The sequence below is a fragment of the Mustela nivalis genome (assembly GCF_964662115.1).
Source record: "Mustela nivalis genome assembly, chromosome: 8".
In the NCBI taxonomy this organism is placed as follows: Eukaryota; Metazoa; Chordata; class Mammalia; order Carnivora; family Mustelidae; genus Mustela; species Mustela nivalis.
This window is the reverse complement of record NC_139027.1, coordinates 137,709,314-137,728,990: the sequence shown is the minus strand read 5'-3', so window position 1 is coordinate 137,728,990 and position 19,677 is coordinate 137,709,314.

Sequence of the window (19,677 nt, the reverse complement as noted above, 5' to 3'; positions counted from 1 at the left end):
CGATGTGGGCTGGATCCCAGGACTCCGAGATTATGACCTGAGCCAAAGGTGAAGGCTTAACTGACCGAGCCCCGCACGTGCCCCCTGAATACCAGTTTAAGCCCCAAGTGCAATCTGCTAGCTTTCCTGGGAAGGGTGCTCTTTCCTCAGACTTGACCCCTGGGAATTTCTTCCATTTGTGGGGATGCAAAATGTTTGTGAGTTTTTCCAGTGATTACCTTTGGTGATACTATGGACTGAATATCTGTGCCCCCAGTCCCCAGTGCATATATCAGAAGTTAATCCCCAATAAGAACGTTGGAGGTGGGGCCTCCCAAAGTGATCCCTAGGCTCCCGGCTGGCTCCCTCAGCCCTCCTGCCACCGAGGACTGTGAGAGGACAGCCTTCTGTGAACCAAGAAGTCCTCTGCAGACACCACATCTGATGGTGCCTTGAAGTCAGACTAGTCTGCAGAGCTGTGAGAAATGAATTTCTGTTTCTGAGGAGCCAGGTTATATGCTGTTACGGCAGCTCGAAGAGACTTGGGGCAGTTGGATTCCACAGGGGTTCGTTATCCAGCACTGGAGTTCGACATCTGCATGTGCTCAAGTGGCTGCCATATTGTAGAACGAGGATGCAGAACCTCCTCATCGTGGAAAATTCTGTCGCACGGTGTTGTTCTGGAGGATTTTCAGTGGTTTGATAAACTGCTGATGACACAACGGTAACAATAATCATGTCAGCGTTAGTGGTAATGACAACAGTTACCGTTTGCAGGGCGCACATAACCTACAGGGCGCTTTGCAGATACTATCTTGTGCCAACCTTACATAAACTTCAAATAAACAGGTGTCGTCACTCTCATTTTACACATGAAAATCCACGGAGGGATCAAACGAGTGACCCAAGGTAGTAGTACTAGTAAATGATGGAACTGGATTGCAATGCAGTATTGGCTGATCTGAATACCCGGGTTCTTTGCTGCTACATGGTACTGCCTCTAGGTCTGTGGAGTATTTCCCATAGCTGAAAAAAATCCCCAAAAGGGGGCAGTGAAGAAGATTTCCAGTGGGGAGATGAACGTCTTTATTCTGTTATAAAAGTGTTGGGATACTCAGTTGTTCCTATTTCAACCACTTTCAACTTCTCTGTAGCCAAAAGTCTACTTACGAAAATAAGCAAAAGGTGTCCTTTCTCAATACACTTTGCTGCTATTTGCTGGGCACTTGTCACAACTCTACCAATGCACAGTGCCTATAGCATGATTCGTGCCTTATAGAGTCATACAGGAAACAACTAGAACGATCTGAGGGGTGACCCAGGTGTATCTGGTCTTTTGTCAAGTGTTGAGAGGCTTGGTTTTAAGACTAAAAAGTGAATGACTGCAGATTGTCTAAGAAAAGTAAAATATTTAACAGGTGCTCGTCAGTGATTCCTGCAGAAACCACCCACACACCCTGATATTTCAGGGCTGGGACTCATTCCCACTCTTCAGACTCTTGATGGCATGACTCAGCTGTCATGGGGCCCATACTTTACTTAAAGCGTAATTTGTCACTGCATCCCACAGTCATCAAATATTAGGGTTGAGCAGATCCGGAGGAAGGAAGGTGGAGGCAAGGGAAGAAGAGGAGGAGAGAGAATAAGCAAGAACAAGAAGTCTAGTGATAGTAATGACACCCTTCATTTATCGAGTCCCTGTTATTCACCAGTCACCGGAGAACTTACTTTATTGGTGATAGCATTTAATCTTTACAATGATTCTGCAAAGTAGGTTTTGTTACTTCAGTTTATAGATGGGCAAATAAATCAATATGGTAAGCCCAACAGCTAGCCCTTGAACCGAGGTATTCCCGAACCCAAGGCTAGTTTTTCTTTGAGCCAAACTAGAGAGACAAAAGATACTAGAAAGTGGTAGGCATGGAGCTCAGTTGGTGGGGGAAAACAATGAGTCCTTTTTAGAAACAAGAATATAAAGAGGTAAAAGTTGAGACAGAGCCCTCCACTTCCAACTAAGATGAAAAAAATGTATCCTCCTTCTTGAAACATTAGGAAAGAGACAAAATATATTAAACGGTTTTTGAGGTGAGATGGTGAGAGACAGTGATCTCTGAGAGTTGGAAAACAAGGAAGGTGAACCCAAATTTGCCTTAGTTTCCTATCTTGAGGGAGTTTCCAGACTGTGGCAGAGAGAGAGAGAGAGAGAGAGAGAAACCAGGTGGAACCTAGTAGATCCTGGAGCTGGGGAGAGGTGAGTAAGACTACAAGGAAACCATGTGGGCAGAATTTGTGAGGTGATGTGTCAGAGGGCAAAGAGCTTACATGGCAAGAACTGCCTGCAGAAGGGCCCATCCGAATGTCCAGCCAAATACCAACTAGAACATGTGGATTCAAAATGGAAGGAAACTTGCTCAGCCTGATACAAGACAACTACTAAAAACCTACAGCTCATATTATACTTGATGGTGAAAGACTGAATGATTTTTCTTAAGATTGGAAACAGGACAAAGGTGTGTGCTCCCAGCACTTCCATACAACACTGTATAGAGCTTGTAGCCAGTAGAATAAGGCAAGAAAAAGTAACAAAAAACATTCAAATTGGAAAAGAAGGAGTAAAACTGCCTTTGTTTGAAGGCTCCTACAGAATCTATGAAAGAATAATTAGAACTAATAAGTGAATTTGACAAGTTTGTAGGCTTGAGATCAATATACAAAAATCAATTGATTCTTATATCCTTGCTATATGCAATTGGAAATGGCAATTAAAAAAGAGTACAATTTACAATAGTATCATGCATATGAAGTAGTTGGGACAAGTCTTATGAATTGAAACTACATGCATGAAAGACCTACACATGAGAATGATGTAAAACACTGCTGAGAGAAATTATAGATCTAAATAAATGGAGAAATAGGCCATGTTCATGGGTTGGAAAACTCAATTTTGTTAAGGTATGAATTCTCCCCAAACTTATCTAACTATTTAATAACGCTGATCAAAATCTCAGGAATTTTTGTAGAAATCCGTTAGCTGATTCTAAAATCCCTACAGAAATGCAAAGGACCTAGAATAGATAAAACAATTTTGAAAAAGACTGCACTTGGCAGACTAATCTTACTTGATTTCAAGGCTTGTTCGAGACCTGTTGTAAGCAAGAAAGTGTAAAAAAGATCAAGACTGGCAAAAAGGTAGATAAGCATATCAGGGTCAGAGCATAGAGAGTTCAGAAATAGACCAGATAGACGGACAATTGATTTCTGACAAAGGTACAACACCAGTCTGGTGGGGAAAGGATTTTTCAACAAATGATGTTGAGCTAATTGGATATCCACATGTAAATAATGAACTTCGGTCCATACTTCTGACTGAATATAAAATTTGACTTAAACTGGCTCATGGATATAAATGAAAAACCTTAAAACCATGAACATTCTAGGAAAAAAAAGAAACTGGAGAAATTCTCTGAGATCTTGGTTGGGCAGAGATTTCTTTGATACTAGACCAAAAACGTTATCCATAAAAAATCAAATTGCTCCATTGAACTTCATCAAAATGAGAAAACATTCTTTTAAAAAGACACCGTTAAGAGAACAAGGGGACAGGCAACACACTGGAAGCACGTATTTGTAAGCCATGTATCTGGGAAATAATTTATGTCCTGATTATATGAAGAACTCTCCAAACCTACTAATGAGTAATCAAATCAAACAACCCAATTTAAAACATGGGCAAAAAAAAAAAAAAAAAAAAAAAGTCTGATACAGCAAAGGGTTGGTGCGGTTGTGGAGGAACAGGAACTATTCTGCACTACTGGCGGGAGTACAAAATGGTACAATTACTTTGGAAAACAATTTGGGAGTTCCTTAAAATTTAAAAATATGCATGCTATGTGATGAAGCCCTTTCCTCAAGAGAAAGGAACGTATAGTTCATAACAAGACATGTAACAGAATATTTATAGCAGTTTTATTTATAATAGTGCCAAACGGGAAACAACACACTATCAATAGCTAAATGGACAGACAACCATGAAACAGCATCATTAAGAAAAAAGGAGTGAACCGCTGATAACACGCATGGGTGAACTGGAAAACAGTGAACGCTGAGAGAAAGAAGGCAAAAAAAGAGCGCATATTGACAGCTCCACTCTTCTATAATTCTATAAAGTACAAACGAATATGTAGTGATAACCCAGGATTAGGGATGGCGGAGGGAAGCGAGAAACTTGGAGAGGGTTTTCAAAAGAAGGTTTTATTTTTACTGTGGTGGTGGATTTTAGGGTACACACATACCAAAGTCTTAAAATTTTACACTTAAAAAAACAAGATGAAAATTGACACTTTGGGGCACGTGGGTGGCTCAGTCAGTGAAGCATCCAACCCTTGATTTTGTCTCAAGGGAGATCTCAGGGTGATGAGATCAAGCCTCATGTTGGGCTCCGCACTGAGTGTGGAGTCTTCTTAGGACTAATCTCTCTCCCTCTGCCTCTCCCCTCTTAGGTTAATACATAAAACCTCTAAAACTGTTAAAAAACGAGTTAGGATGGTCAACAGGTTTCTAGAGACTGAACTGACCCTAACTTGTCACTTCTGATCCTGGGGACACTGATAGTTTTTTCTGTCACTATTTTTTGGGGCTTATACTATGCCAGACACTGTTCTAAATGCTTTACATGTAGTTAATCCCCATAAGCACCCTGAAGGTGGGCACTGGTATGGTCCCCATTTTACCCGTGAGGAAATCGAGTCACTACACGGTTAAGGGACTTATCCTAGGTTTTGGAGTCAGCAGGTGACACAATTAGGGCTTTAACGCCCAGGACCCTTGCATCCATAACCACTGGTGGTTTTACTTGGGCCCAGAGCTAGGGCGGAGACCTAAAGATGCATTATACACTTATCTCAGAAAGCCTCGTTCTTTCTTTTCAGCTTTACTCAGGGATGACTGACAAATAAAAATTGTGTATATTAGGTTGCACAGTGTGATTTTTTAAAGGCGATGTGATGATTTAATATACATATACATTGTGAGATGATTGTCAGGTTAATTAGCACATCCGTCACCTCCCACTTTTGTCTGTGTGTGTGTGTTGGGGCGGGGAGGTGAGAACACGTAAGACCTCCTCCCTGAGCAAATATTAGGCATTCTGTCGTGAGAAAAGGATGGAGCAGTAGAGAAAACCCTCATTTTCCAGGAAGAAGTAGAAATCTGTAGAGAGGTCCCAGCTACTAGCTGGGTTTTTCTTTCTTTTAAAAAAATTTTTCAATTAAGTTTCATGTCTTATTGAAAATCTTTCCTTATTCCAGCCTGGTTTCTCTTCCTCCCACTCAGGCCGTCCACTGCGCCACCAAAGCTCCCGGGCTGATCAATATCACATTTATCCCATAAGGTTGAAATTATTGTTCTTGCTTCTCTTATAGTCTGAGGTCGTCTAGAAAACCAGCAGTAAAGCTGCCATTATAGAGCGCTGACTGTGTACGCCAGCCACTACTCTGAGTACTTTATGTATATTAATGCTTATGTTTGCCTGACTCCAGAAGAATAGACTGGCTCACCTGCATTTTGCAAACAAGAAACGTTCCCTGACGTCCCAAGGTAGGAAAGGAGGCAAGACCTTGACGTTTGGCTCCAGAGCTGGATTCCTAATAATTGCTGGGAGTTGTATCTTCCTCCTCTTTGTATTCTCTGAACTGAGCACATAGTAGGCACTCAGTGAATGCTTCTGGAACCGAAGAGAATGCCCAGAGTAATGAGGCACCATTAGTGGGAGCCTCACTCTCAGTATTTATTAGTGTCTAAAATATGATAGCAACGTCATTCAGCTGAACGGAACACAGGGCCGCAGGAATGGGAAGATAACAGAAAAAGGAAATGAAATATTGATGAACACTCACAATAGAAGGGCTGGGGTTCGGAGCAGACGTGGGGGTCTCCGGGTAGAGGTTTTTACTCTTGTACTGTCGTCCTGGCTGGCTGCTTCCCCTGAATAGGGGCTGGATAGCTGAGAATAACTCATGGTTTATTTAAAACCCACTCTGGGCATGCTGGCCCCGGCAGTAATTCGCTCATTATATTCTGGGTTTCTTTTTAATCATGTTCCGGGTAGATGAGTAAAATTCCTTACTTGGGCCAAAGGTTGGACCTCCTCTAATGATAAGATTTCCAGGATATTCGAATGATCTCCGTCCTGTAAGTAGCAGCTATGCTTACTTTTTTTTTTTTTTTTGGTTCCTTTATAATTGAAATCCATCAATTAGGTACCATTTAAGGGGCCCAATGCATATTGTAAAAATTCTCTATAGGAAATGAGACTTTCCCTGGGAAAAAAAAAGGCTCCAACTTTAATATTGCTTCTTCGTTCTGTAATGATCCTGCCTTAGCTTCAAGATGCCATTCGCTGCATTATTCAGAGGCCGTTTACAAAAGGGTTTTGATCTCTGGCTTACAGTTCTTAAAGCCAAGGGAATCCTGAGTAGCTTGAAACTAACTTAGAGATGGACTGATTTGAAAATGTCTGTCTCTCAGCTCCTGGATTCAGAACTTGCCCTGAGGTGGAGCTCTGTATTCTTATCACACAGGACCTTGGTTAGGGGCCTCTGGGACTGTCGCCACCTTCCCTCCCTTTCTGTCAGCACCAAGCAGGCTTGCTGGGTACCCCAACCTGCCCTGCAGCCCTGCTCAATGAGATTCATTGGAGATGGTCTTGGCCTCAAGGAGGAGGCAGAAAACCAACAGACAGAGCAGCCACCCAACCAAAAGTCAAGCAAGCAGGAAAATGGGCGGAAATGTCTGTCTGACTGGATGAGACCCAAACGCGCTCATTGTGTTTCCCACGACACAGTTGGACAGCCTCAGCCTTCCTGATTTGAGCCAACATCACGTTGAAATTATGCAGCTGTTCTTTTTTTATTTTCATATATTCCTTTGAATTTTTTAAATTATTATTTGGGTAAATACACAGCAGTACAATTGCCAGATCATAAGGTTATTTTTAACTTTTCTAGGAACCTTCATCCAGTTTTCTACAGTGACTGTACCAGTTTGTATTCCTTTTTTGCCACATCCTTTCCAACACCTGTTGTTCCTTGTGTTACTGATTTTAGTCATTCTGACAGGTGTGAGGTGATATCTCATTGTAATTTTGACTTGCATTTCCCTGATGATCAGTGATGATGAGGATCTAGTCATGTGTCTATTGGCGATCTGAACGTGTTCGTTGGAGAAATGTCTGTTCATGTCTTCTGCACATTTTTAATTGGATCATTTGTTTTTTTGGATGTTGAGTTTTATAAGTTCTTTATGTATTTTGGATACTAATCTTTTATCAGATGTATCATTTCTAAATATCTTTTCCCGTTCCTTTTAGTTTTGTTGATTGATTCCTTCATCATGCAGAAATGTTTTATTTTGACGTAGTCCCAATAGTTTATTTTTGATTTTGTTTCCCTCGACTCAGGAGACACATCTAGAAAGAAGTTGCTATGGCCAAGGTCAAAGAAATTGTTGCCTATCCAAATTCTAGGATTTGTATGGCTTCAGGTCTTACATTTTTATCTTTAATCCATTTTGAATTTATTTTTGTGTAGGGTGTGAGAAAGTGGTCAAGTTTCATTCTTTTCTCTGTTGCTATCTAGTCTTCCCAACACCATTTGTTGAAGAGACTGTCTTTTTCCCATTGGATATTCTTTCCTGCTTTGTCGAAGACTAATTGACTATATAATGATGAATTTATATCTGGATTTTCTGTTCTGTTCCATTGATTTATGTGTCTGTTTTGTGCCAGACCATAATGGTTTTTTGTTTTGTTTTGTTTTTTTAAGATTCCATTCATTCATCTGACAGACAGAGATCACAAGTAGGCAGAGAGGCAGAGAGAGAGGCAGAAGCAGGCTCCCTGCTGAGCAGAGAGCCCAATGTGGGGCTTGATCCCAGAACCCTGGGACCATGACCCAAGCCGAAGGCAGAGGCCCCAACCCACTGAGCCACCCAGGTGCCCCAGGACTATACTGTTTTGATGACTTGAACTTTGTAATGTAACTTGAAGTCTGGAATTGTGATGCCTCCAGCTTTGCATTTCTTTTCCAAGATTGCTTTGGCTGTTTGGGATCTTTTGTGTTTCCATACAAATGTATGATTATTTGTCCTAGTTTTGTGAAGAATGCTCTTGGTATTTTAGTAAGGATTGCATTAAGTGTATAGATTGCTTTGGATGGTTAAACATTTTAGCAGTATTTGTTCTTCCAATCCATGAGCATGGAATGTCTCCATTTCTTTTTGTCATCTTCAATTCCTTTCATCAGTGTTTTATAGTTTGCAGGTCTTTCACCACTTTGATTAGGTTTATTCCTAGGTATCTTATTATTTTGGGTGCAACTCTAAATGATTTTTTTTTTAAATTTCTTTTCAGCGTAACAGTATTCATTGTTTTTGCACCACACCCAGTGCTCCATGCAATCCATACCCTCCTTAATACCCACCACCTGGTTCCCCCAACCTCTCACCCCCTGCCCCTTCAAAACCCTCAGATTGTTTTTCAGAGTCCATAGTCTCTCATGGTTCACCTCCCCTTCCAATTTCCCTCAACTCCCTTCTCCTCTCCATCTCCCCTTGTCCTCCATGCTATTTGTTATGCTCCACAAATAAGTGAAACCATATGATAATTGACTCTCTCTGCTTGACTTATTTCACTCAGCATAATCTCTTCCAGTCCCGTCCATGTTGCTACAAAAGTTGGGTATTCATCCTTTCTGATGGAGGCATAATATTCCATAGTGTATATGGACCACATCTTCCTTATCCATTCATCTGTTGAAGGGCATCTTCATTCTTTCTACAGTTTGGCGACCATGGCTCTTACTTTATGCAGCTGTTCTAATGCAATTAAGGCTCAATTATTTTTACACTTGACTTTCATTCACTAGTGTCAGGGCTCTATTTAAGCCCCAAAGACCCAGGATTATTTTTGATATTTATAATTTCTATAAACATCTCCTTTGAGAATATTGTGAAACCCTAGATATATAGAACTGTTTAAAACCTGCATGTTTACTTCAGCTGGGGAATTTTCTCCATGATTAAAGGATTCATTTTATTCGAGGCTTATGACTGAAACTTAACTAAGATTTCTGTGTTCCAGCTATTAAAGCAGAAAATTCAAGCGTGCAAACAGCCGAAGCCCAGCCAGGCCTTTGTGGCGCTATTAGAATATCTTGTAGCCATCAGTAACTATTTACATATGAAGCTGAGAAAGGGGACGCCAAAGGGTTCCCATTATCTCCCCTCTGCAGAGTGAGCTGGGCTGCCCTGCCAGGGGCCTGGGCTCTGGGCACTCCTGGAGCACACCCACTGGGCCCTGGGGCTGCGCCCCAGACTCTGACCAGCAATGCCGAGGGCGAAGGGTCCGCCTTCCACATCCAGGATCCAGACACTCCAGACCTGGGAGGTCGACTCCGACTTCTTCGGGATGCCTGGCTCAGCACTGCTTCTTCCCCTTACTGCCCTCCAACTCCTCCTCCCCCACCTCCCCCACCTCCCCCTCCCTCTCCTCTGGCTCCTCTTTCCCCCAACTCTCCCTCCTCCCCCTCCAACTCTTCTCCTCCAGCTCCTCCTCCCCCTTCTCTCTTCTCTCTCTCTGACCCCTACTTGCTCCTCTTTCTCACCCTTTCCACCTCCTTTCTCCCTCCTCCTCCTCCAGACCCCACTAATACCATAGATACTTATTAAGCACCTGCTGTATGCCGGGAACTCTTCAGGCAGTGAGGAGGCACTTGGTGAGTCAGCGGTTCTCTGCCCTTGTGAAGGTGACAGTCTAGTCCAGGAGACAGATCATAAGCAAACAAACCAGTATGTGATAGGATGTTAGGGACTGTCAAGAGTGAAGAAGTTGGGGCACCTGGATGGCTCGGTGGGTTAAGCCTCTGCCTTCGGCTCAGGTCATGATCCCAGACCCTGGGATGGAGTCCCGCATCGGGCTCCCTGCACAGCAGGAAGCCTGCCCCCCGCCCCTCCCCGCCCCGGCTCTCTGTCTGCTTGTGATCTCTGTCAAATAAATATATAAAATCTTTTTTAAAAAAAGAGTGAAGAAGTTATTTAAAAAAGAAGCATGATAAAGAGATGGAGTGACAGGCTTGCTGTTTTCTACGGGCTCTTGGAGAAGGCATCTCTGATGAGGCGAAATTTGGATCCAATGAAGGCCACGGTGCATTTGACGTCTTGAGGAAGAACATGTAGGCGAATGGGACAGGAATGCAAAAGGACTGACATGGGAGCTTTTTCGGTGTTTGGGAAGAGCAAGGCGGTGTGTGGGGCAGCACAGGCAGTGAACCTCCGTGGTTGGTCTCAGGTCCAGGACGTAGCCAGCACTTGGATCACCTGGGTCCTTATAGGCCTTAGTAAGAACTTTGGATTTCATTCTGAGAATGATGGAACGTTGTGGATGAATCGCGAGGAGGGACATGATCTGGTTCATATTTTAGAATGATCGGGCTCATAATTTATTCTGGGAGCTGATTACCAACGACACTCTGTAGGCACGGTCTCAAATGCCACTGGGTCACTCAGCCGTCTGGCACTTACTGAGTGTCATGATGTTCCAGGCCAGACAGCTGGCCAGCGTCAGGGCCCTGTAGTGGCTGGAACATGATGTCTTCCTTCAAGAATAGTAAGTAATAAGGAAGGAAGACCTGCAGGATGGAAGTGTCTTGCCGACGTCTGCTGTCCTCATAGCCGTTTTCTTGTTTTCCTCCAGTACCGATTTAGACGCTGTCTCAAGAAACCTTGGTAAAGAGCACAGAATTTACTGAAGATTTCCTCAGATGGATTTAAGGGAGGGCTTTTATCACGCACCTTTAGGATCTGCAAAGGAGCTAACATTTCAGCCTATGTCTGAGCTAACAAGTGGCCTGCCATGGTTTCACGGATGTCGGCAGAATACAGGAGACTCTTGGTCATAGACAGAAGAACGTATGATTTCTCAGCGCAGTAGTAGTAACCAGAGCATTGGTTCCCTGAGCCACTACCGGATAGGAACTCCCAACTTAGGGAACTCGGATATTTCCTAATGGCAATAAACCTGCTGGACATTTGCCCTGGAGGGAGATACTGTCTTTATTGCATTGAAAATGAACAGACATGCCATTTGCATGGAAGGGAGGCACTATCCTGATTTTCCAAAGCTCTCTGGCAGACAGTTATCCTTGAAAAGATAGTCTATTGCAAAGGTCAGAGCAGAAGCACAAGAGAGGAATGGAGAGTTAGTCTTCTAGTACACACCTGATAATGAAGTCTTCAAATGTTTACCCCATTTTACTGGGTTCCTTTATTTCTGTTTCTGCATCCATCTCCACTGGCATTTTTCTTCCTTCCTTCCTCTCTAGAGCATTCAGTCTTTTCCTATTATCTGAGCAATTCAGTTCTACCCCCGACCTTGAAGGTCTATATGCTACACAAGTTAACAGGGTCCGTTTTCTTTAGGAAGTAGTTTAGAATTTTTTTCTGATTAATCTGGAAGACTTTTGGGGGTTCATTGTTTATACAAGTGGCCTATGAAAGTATTTCTTCCCAACTCTAATTCCCCCCATAAGAGGAGAATTCAAATGTTCTCAGGGCTCTGTTCAAAGTCTGTTGTGGGCATATAACAGGGGCCAAAGTAGAGAGAAGGCGGTTCTCCCAGGCTGGAGAGGGTAGGATTGGTGTGACTGATTTTCAGAAGGAGAAGGCATCTAGTGTTTGTAATGATCATTTAACTGTTTCATAGCATACTTTCCGAGGCATCCTGATTTATTTACCTACTCTTCAATGGTTGTCATTTGTTGATTCCAGAATCTCATGAGTATAGAGAAAGCAGTAGTGATATCTGAAATATTATTGTAGATCTGCCAGGAGCCACGCCTGGCATGATCCTTGAGTTTGTGAGGTGAATTTAGGCATTGTCTTTGTCCTCAGAGCATTCACCATCTAGTGGGGCAGACGAATTCTGTACGTGCAAGCAGATCACCCTCGTGGAGGAAATTCGTCAGTGTGTGTTGCGTTCACGATTGCTCGACCAATGAGCCATGTAAATGTTAGCTTAGATTCAGCCCATATTAGATCCACTGGGGTGGGCTCCCATGTCAGTTTTAAGTTAAGGGGGTAGGGGGAGGCCTCCTACACAGGGTGGTTCGAGAGAGCCAGGTGCAGAGGTGAGCCTGTGGGGCTGGATTTGAGGAGGAGTTAGTAGTGCAGCTGGAGAGTGGAAGGAGAGGCTGGGGAGTGTGGTCTGAGATCAGATAGTGCACTTGGAATAAAGGGCTTTATTCTTTTAAATGCTGTGCAGAGCCCCCAATAGCAATATTTTTAGAAGGCGCCTCATAACTTTTTTCTCAGATGTGATGAATATTCAGGAGTTAGAACCGCTGATCTAATGCATCAGAATACTTATTGGAAATTGTCGGTGGGACTGTGATTTAAACCACATAGGGGAGGTTCAAATTGTATGTCTTCTTACTCTAGCTGGGAAGCAGAGTACTAAGTTGTAAACAACCATGAAGTCCTTTTTAGGGGCAAAATCACAAAGGAAATGTCCCACTAGGTACAGAGGGAGCCTCTGTGTTCTGTGGAAACTCTGGCAGGAGAAGCTTTTTGGGAGGGTCAGGGGAGCAGCACTTCCTCACTGGCTCTGTGTTCTCCCCATGGGGTGTTTAATTCAGGGGCAATCTAGAACTAATGAAGATTTTCTAATTAATCAACAAGTCCCTTTGGGCTTCACAGCCATGTTTACATCTTATCAAATTTGTATTTCAAACCAGTGAATCCGTCTGTCACCACTTCCTGTGTTAGCTCCTGGACTCAAGAATGGCTTAAGCATAGGAATGTCTCTCCCGTGTGCTCTTCTGTGGTCTGACAAAGTATCGAAAAAATAAGGAAGTTTGCATTCTCACATAGCAGGTTTAAATCCCAGCTCTTCTGTTTACTGGGAGTGGAGCTTGGGTCAAATCACCTGACAGCACTGAGCCTCATGTCTGTCTTGGTACAAATTACACAAAACACAACCCAATTCAGGAGTTGTGAAAATCAACTGGGATGTGGCCCTTAGTACATGCTGGTCTTCCTTCCTCCCTTCTCTGTATTCCCTGTCCATTCTTTTCCCTTTAGGAACTGTGTTGGTCCTACAGTTCTAGAGAATGCTCTGGAACGCTGGAGCCCTGGCACCACGTATGATGGCTTGCTTACCAGAGGAATGGGAGGGACATTCTTGGGAGGGACTGTGACCACTGTTCTCAAGCTCTTGTCACTGAACTGTTTCTGAGAAGGTATCTGGAGGTCCGCATTGAGGAAAATGAGGTATGCCCACATTCCCCTGATGAGCGCCCCTCTTTTTCAGAAATATGAAGCTCTTCTATCTCCAGGAATAATAAAGCTGTGTCCCAAGTAATGAAAATGAGGCTAGTGTCAGAATTCACCCCGGCCTCATAATTCATCTCTGCATATAGTAATAAAAAAAGATCAGATCATTACTTTCTTGTTTGGAAGACTGGTCTGGTTAGCCCCCGACTAGGGTTTCTTCACTTTGGCCCCCTGGACGCTGTGGGCTCGTGCATTGTCTGTGGTCAGGGACTCTCGTGTGTGTTGTAATATGTACAGCGACATCGCTGGTCTCTGTCCGCTAGACACCAGTCACTCCTGGGTGTGACAGCCAGAAAGGTCTCCAGACACTGCCCCAAGCCTTCTGGGGGACAGGGTCACTCCTGGCTGCAAACACTGGTTTGGAAGCTTGGCTCGGATTGTGGGGGGGACATTGCCTCAGATATTACCCCCCCCCCCACTCCTCACCAACAAGGAGGCAAACTGGGCGTCCTAAAGCCACGTCGGTGAGGAGAGACGAGAGCAGTGTGCATTGAATTTGGATATTTGCTTTTGATACAAAAGAAAGGATGGAACACTATCATGGGACTTTGCCTCTCCACGCCATTTCTGTGGTTTTGTGTTTAAAATATCCCCAACCCAATAAGGTCTAGAGAAGGAGGTCATCCTTAAATTTTCCAATTGTGTAATTAGGACCTTCCCCAGCCAACTGAAATCAAAGCATTTACTTAGATATTCCAGTTGCCTAGAAAGGCAGACCTAGATAGAAAAACGCACACCCAAACTTCCATGTGGCTGAAATAAATTGCATAATGGCACAGAGTTGCTTCTAATGTATGTAATTTATTAATTCTTAATTAATTCCATTACTGGCTTATCTTGCAAATGGCAGTGGGCTTCTCTCTCCATCTCTTGGAAGCACAGCCTTTACCTTTCACATCAAGATTTACGGCAGAAAATGTTAACTCACTGCGTGTCCATTCCTTCCCCATCTCAGCAGTAATGGAATGTGATCTCCTGATCCTAACATAAGTACTGAATACAGATTCTCTGAGCTGCCTTGAACCTTTAAGAATAATACCAAATTATACCTAGTCTGTAAATAGGAGACGAGGGTTTTTTCCCTTCCCTTCAGTTGCTTTCCACAGACTTTAATATACGAGTGAGTGATTTATAACACTAGTGACAAAGCCGCACACAGCTTGAAATTTTTTATAACGGCTGTAATACCACATCTATCATAATGAAAAATGTCTACGAAATCATTTTCTGCCAAAGAACATCTTCCCAGATTCTATTAAGGACTTGCTATCTACATGAACACCGCACATTGCTGAAATCCATTGCTTTTAAAAAGGCCCTCAGGGGCGGGGCCCAAGTGTGGCCATTGGAGTGACTCAGATCCCAGTCAGTGGCCATCAATTAAGGTGCCGTTGGGGAGACTCTCCACAGAGGAGAACGAGGAGGTTAGACGAGACGGTGAGAAAATATATTCTTTTGTAAAAAACGAATTTCATCAGGATATTACCGAATTTGGCAGTTGGATGGATTTGGATTCCATTGTGCTTTTAGTTCTTGTCACATTTACCTAGGAGCTATCAACTTCCCGCTGTTCCCAATTTTTAAAAGAATCTAATAGTTCCGCCTGCCTATTATCGCTGTATTCTATTTGTAGTTATCTCTGCTTTGAGGAAAGGAAAGGAGCGCCACCTTGATTTGTGCCCTTGTCCCACAAAATCTTTTGCACCAGCCAGAATTAGCCACATTTTCCCAGAACGAGGAGAGCTGGAAACTGCTCTTGTGTTAGACCCCAATAAGCAACCAACAGTTGATCCCTGGAGAAAGTCACTGAAGGGTTTTGTTTTGTTCTCTTTTCTTTTTGAGGACTTTATCCTCATTTATTAAATAAAGCTTTGGAACAAGTAGGATCATAGCATCTCACAACTGAATGCGTCATGCCTGATGGGGTTCTAGAACATACGTGGGGTTCAGTGGGGTGAGGTCTGGAGCCGGTGGCCAAGAAAGTATTCTTGAGACATCTTTGGTGTAAAATGGTGGTTTATTAAAGCGCGGGGACAGGACCTGTGGGCAGAAAGAGCTGCTGCCCTGGGATTGTCAGGGGTGGCAGGTTTTGTACTGTGGGGGTGGGGGAAGTAAGGAAAAGGGAGGTTTCAGTAGAACTTCATATGCTAAAGAAGACCTACAGATAGCAGGGCCTTGCCATTGCCAAGGTGGTTTTGCTCTCTTGCAAGGTATTAACATCAACATGGGTGGGAGATTCCTAAAGAATGTCACAGATGTCCCACCTAGAAGTGGAGGTGGGGGAAGGGTGGAGGGTGTCAGCCTTCTGCTTTCTCCTCAGCCGGTCTTCTCTTCCCTCAACATACCTACGAACTTTTTGGAAATTCTAACAGACTGATTTTGGTTTTTTGTCTGAACATTTGGAGGCATGTGTCTCTGTTTCCGTCTCTGTCTCCAATCCTTTGCTGATGCCTGTACGTGTAAAGGGTAGTCACTGGCAGTCATTAATTAGAGAAGTTTAGGGGACTCTAAGCCCCTGTCAAGAGGGAGAGTGGGCATGCATTAGTACCTAACATGTCAAGGATACAACATGTTTTTTTTTTGTTTTTTTATTTATTTATTTATTTTTTTTAATTTATTATTTATTTGACAGAGAGAAATCACAAGTAGACAGAGAGGCAGGCAGAGAGAGAGGAAGGGAAGCAGGCTCCCTGCTGAGCAGAGAGCCCGATGCAGGACTCGATCCCAGGACCCTGAGATCATGACCTGAGCCGAAGGCAGCGGCTTAACCCACTGAGCCACCCAGGCGCCCCACAACATGTTTTATCTTACTACTAGTCATCGCTGCCTTGGGGACAGTTCTCATCCCCATTCCGCACTGGATGAAACTGGGGTTCAGTGAAATTGAACAGTGCATCATTTGCCACATAGCTGGAAAGCCAACTTAGGTCCGTCCAGCTCCATTCGCCATGGTCTTTCCAATATGGCAGCCCTGATAGGGCCAAGGTTTGGGGATGGGGTCCTGAAATCAGCCCTTCTTCCTCTGTGGTTGCGGCTGTACGTCTCTTGACCGTCATCTGGGGACGGCCACAATGACTAGCTGGTTTGCCCTTTGAGCTCCAAAGATTCCCTGTTTGTTCCCCTTGAAGCATTTAAATGCATTTAAGTTTGAGTCAGAGTACATTCCAGCGGCTGCTTATTGTTGGTGGCTGCTAAACATTCATGGCCCAAAAATCACAGCGATGAAACTGCCTCACGTTGGACTTGTAATTTGTAAATTAAAACTTCATTTTGCATATATCAGTAAATTTGATTTTTGCCATAACTCAGAGGGGTGGGGATAAGAGGGAGTATTTTCCCCTGTTCTCTAGAAGAGGAGGATGAGCTCAGGTTCTGTGAGTTGCTCGAGGAGCTGTAAGTCACACACTCCTTCCAAGGGAACCGCACTGCCTCTTAGGACAAGGATTTAGGGGTTCGTGAGGCCCCAGTCCTTAAAATACAGCTTCAAGTTCATTCAGGCATATTTGCATTTTGACTAATTTCAGTTTATTATCTAATTGTTGTTTCGCATGTTTCATCGTACTGCATGTGAGCCCCGTGTAAATAGTAAATAGTAAACAGTAAACAGGTGTTTCTTGTCCTGCAACAGAAGTAACCAGATTGAGCAAGCGCCCTCCTGGCTCCTGGGTGATTGTTTCCTTCGACTGACCTTGGTTCAGATGACGATTTCCTTTCAAGTGCTGGTTCTGGGAACTTCCTTGGCATTTTCTACATTGTTCAGGTAGCGTTGCCCTATGTTAGAACAAAGAAATCACACAATTGTATGCATGTATTCATACATATATTGTGTATGTAAGCAACGTTAAGATATTTGAATATAAAGTGTTTGCTACTTCTGTATTTTATGTTGTATCATGAATATTTCCATATGTCCTTAAATACTGTATGGAATTTTTTTTTTAAGGTTTTATTTATTTATTTGACAGAGAGGGAGCACAAGTAGGCAGAGCAGCAGGCAGAGAGAGAGGGAGAAGCAGGCTGTCTGTTGAGCAGGGATTCCAGTGTGGGACTTCATCCTACGACCCTGGGATCATGACCTGAGCTGAAGGTAGCTGCTTAACCAACTGAGCCACCCAGGCGCCCCGGAAAATGTGATTTTTATTGGCTACATTCATCATAGTCCCTTAAAGAGACAAACCATCCTTTGTTTATTTCTGCATTGTTAGATATTTTGGTTGTTCCCAATTTTTTGTAAATTCCTTACACACTAGTATTTTGGTACCTTTTAAAAAATTATTTCTTTAAGTACAGATTCCAGGAAATTTAGACAAAAGAAGAAAGGTGAAAAGGACACGTACTAAAAACAGGTTAACAAAATTGCAAATATGTGGAGTTACAAGCCTTCCCCAGTTATGACAGAATACACCCTTCACCCCGAAAGGTCCTCCAATAATGGGTCCGTGATTTAAGGGAGCGAGACCGAGACAAAGTGAAGGTCAAGCAAAGCTTTATTTCGCGCCAAGCACGGAGAATCAAACCTACCGTTCGGGGCCACGCCTCTTACAGAGAGGGCGACCTCTCTCCGCCTTACAGGCTAGCTTTTAAGGGCAAAGGCCAGTGGTTGGGCCTGGCCACACACAGGTGGCCAATGAAACTGTAACACAGAGAGAAAGCTGCACAGTCCTGCTAGGTCACACACGGGTGCCCAATTGAATTACAATTTACCCTAGTAGATATTTGAACTAGCCTATCACCTTGGTCAGAATTGGTGCCCAAAAGGCAGGGCCCATACTCCTTGGTAGCTAGGGAGACAGTGTGCACCCACTGATTGGATACCTCCACCTGGCCTGACCCATCTTTTGTTACCTGGGACTGGTTTCCCGGACTTGCTTTTAAGTAAGTTCCCTGAGGGGGGCAGGGTGAGTTTAAGTTTTACTGCATAAACAACAAAATCACTGTTTAACCCAAGATGGAATCCCTCTGGCTAAATGGGCCCTTACAACCCCCAAAGTTCCCTCCCACACCCCCAGCCCAGCCGATCACTGATCTGCTTTCTGTCACCCTAGTTTTGCCTTTTCTAGAATTTTTTATCAATAAAACCATGCGGACTGCAGTCTTTCGCAGCTGGCTATTCGGACTTAGCATCCTGGCTCTGACCCTCACCCGCGTGGGCGTGTGTCAGTGGTTAGTCCTTTGGATTGCTCAGGGAGTGTTCTTTGGAAAGGTTGTCTCCTAATTTGTTTACCCGTTTGCCTGCTGATGGACATCTGGGTTGTTTTCACTTTGTAGTTATGAATAAAGTTGCTGTGAACATTTAAAAAAAATATATTCATTTGTAGAGAGAGAGAACGACCACAAGAGGGGGAGGGAGAAGCAGACTCAGCAGACCGCCCGATGCAGGGCTCAATCCCAGGACCCTGAGATCATGACCAGAGCCGGAGGCAGATGCTTAACCGACTGAGCCATCCAGGCGTCCCCATGAACATTTTTTTTTTTAAGGATTTTATGCATTAAAGAGAGAGAGAGAGAGATAATACAAGTTGGGGGCGGTGCGCATAGGGAGAGGGAGAAGCAGCAGACCCCCTGCTTAGCAAGGACCTTGATCCTAGGACCTCAGGCCTGTGATCTGAGCGAAGGCAGCGGCTTATTTAGCTGAGCCAGGCAGGCGCCCCTGCTGTGAACATTTGAGTACATTTCTGTATGTGAGTGTACGTCATTTATCTCGGGTAAATGCCTACAGATTGTGGAGTCAAGTTTGTTATGAGACACCGACCAAGCTGTTTATCAAGGCGACTCTAATAGTTTACATTCCTATTAATGCTGTATGAGAATTTTAGTCGCTCCATATTCTTATTAGCCCTTGGTATTGTAAGTCTTTTTAATTGTAGCCCCCAAATCTTATTTGGTGTGTAGTGATTCCTCATTGTAATTCTTTACTTTTAATTCACACATAGGAGCATTAAATTTTTTTTAATAGTATTAACTTTTTCCAGTGTACAATTTGATGAGTTTTAATACATTTCCTTAATGAGTAATGAAATTTAACATCTTTTTATGTACATATTTTTCATTCATATATTTTTTATGGTGTGGGTAACTATTCAAATCTTGTGCCCTTTTATTATTATTATGTTTGGTCTTAGGTCAAGTTGTTTACATATTCTGGATATAATCATGAATGTGTATTCTTTATATAGTCTGGATATAATTCCTTCATGAGATATGTGCTTATTAATTTGCTCTTAATTTGTGGTTTGCCTTTTGATATTACTGATAATATCTTATGAAAAACAAAATTTTAAATTTTGATGAAGCCCAATTTATTAATTTTCCTCT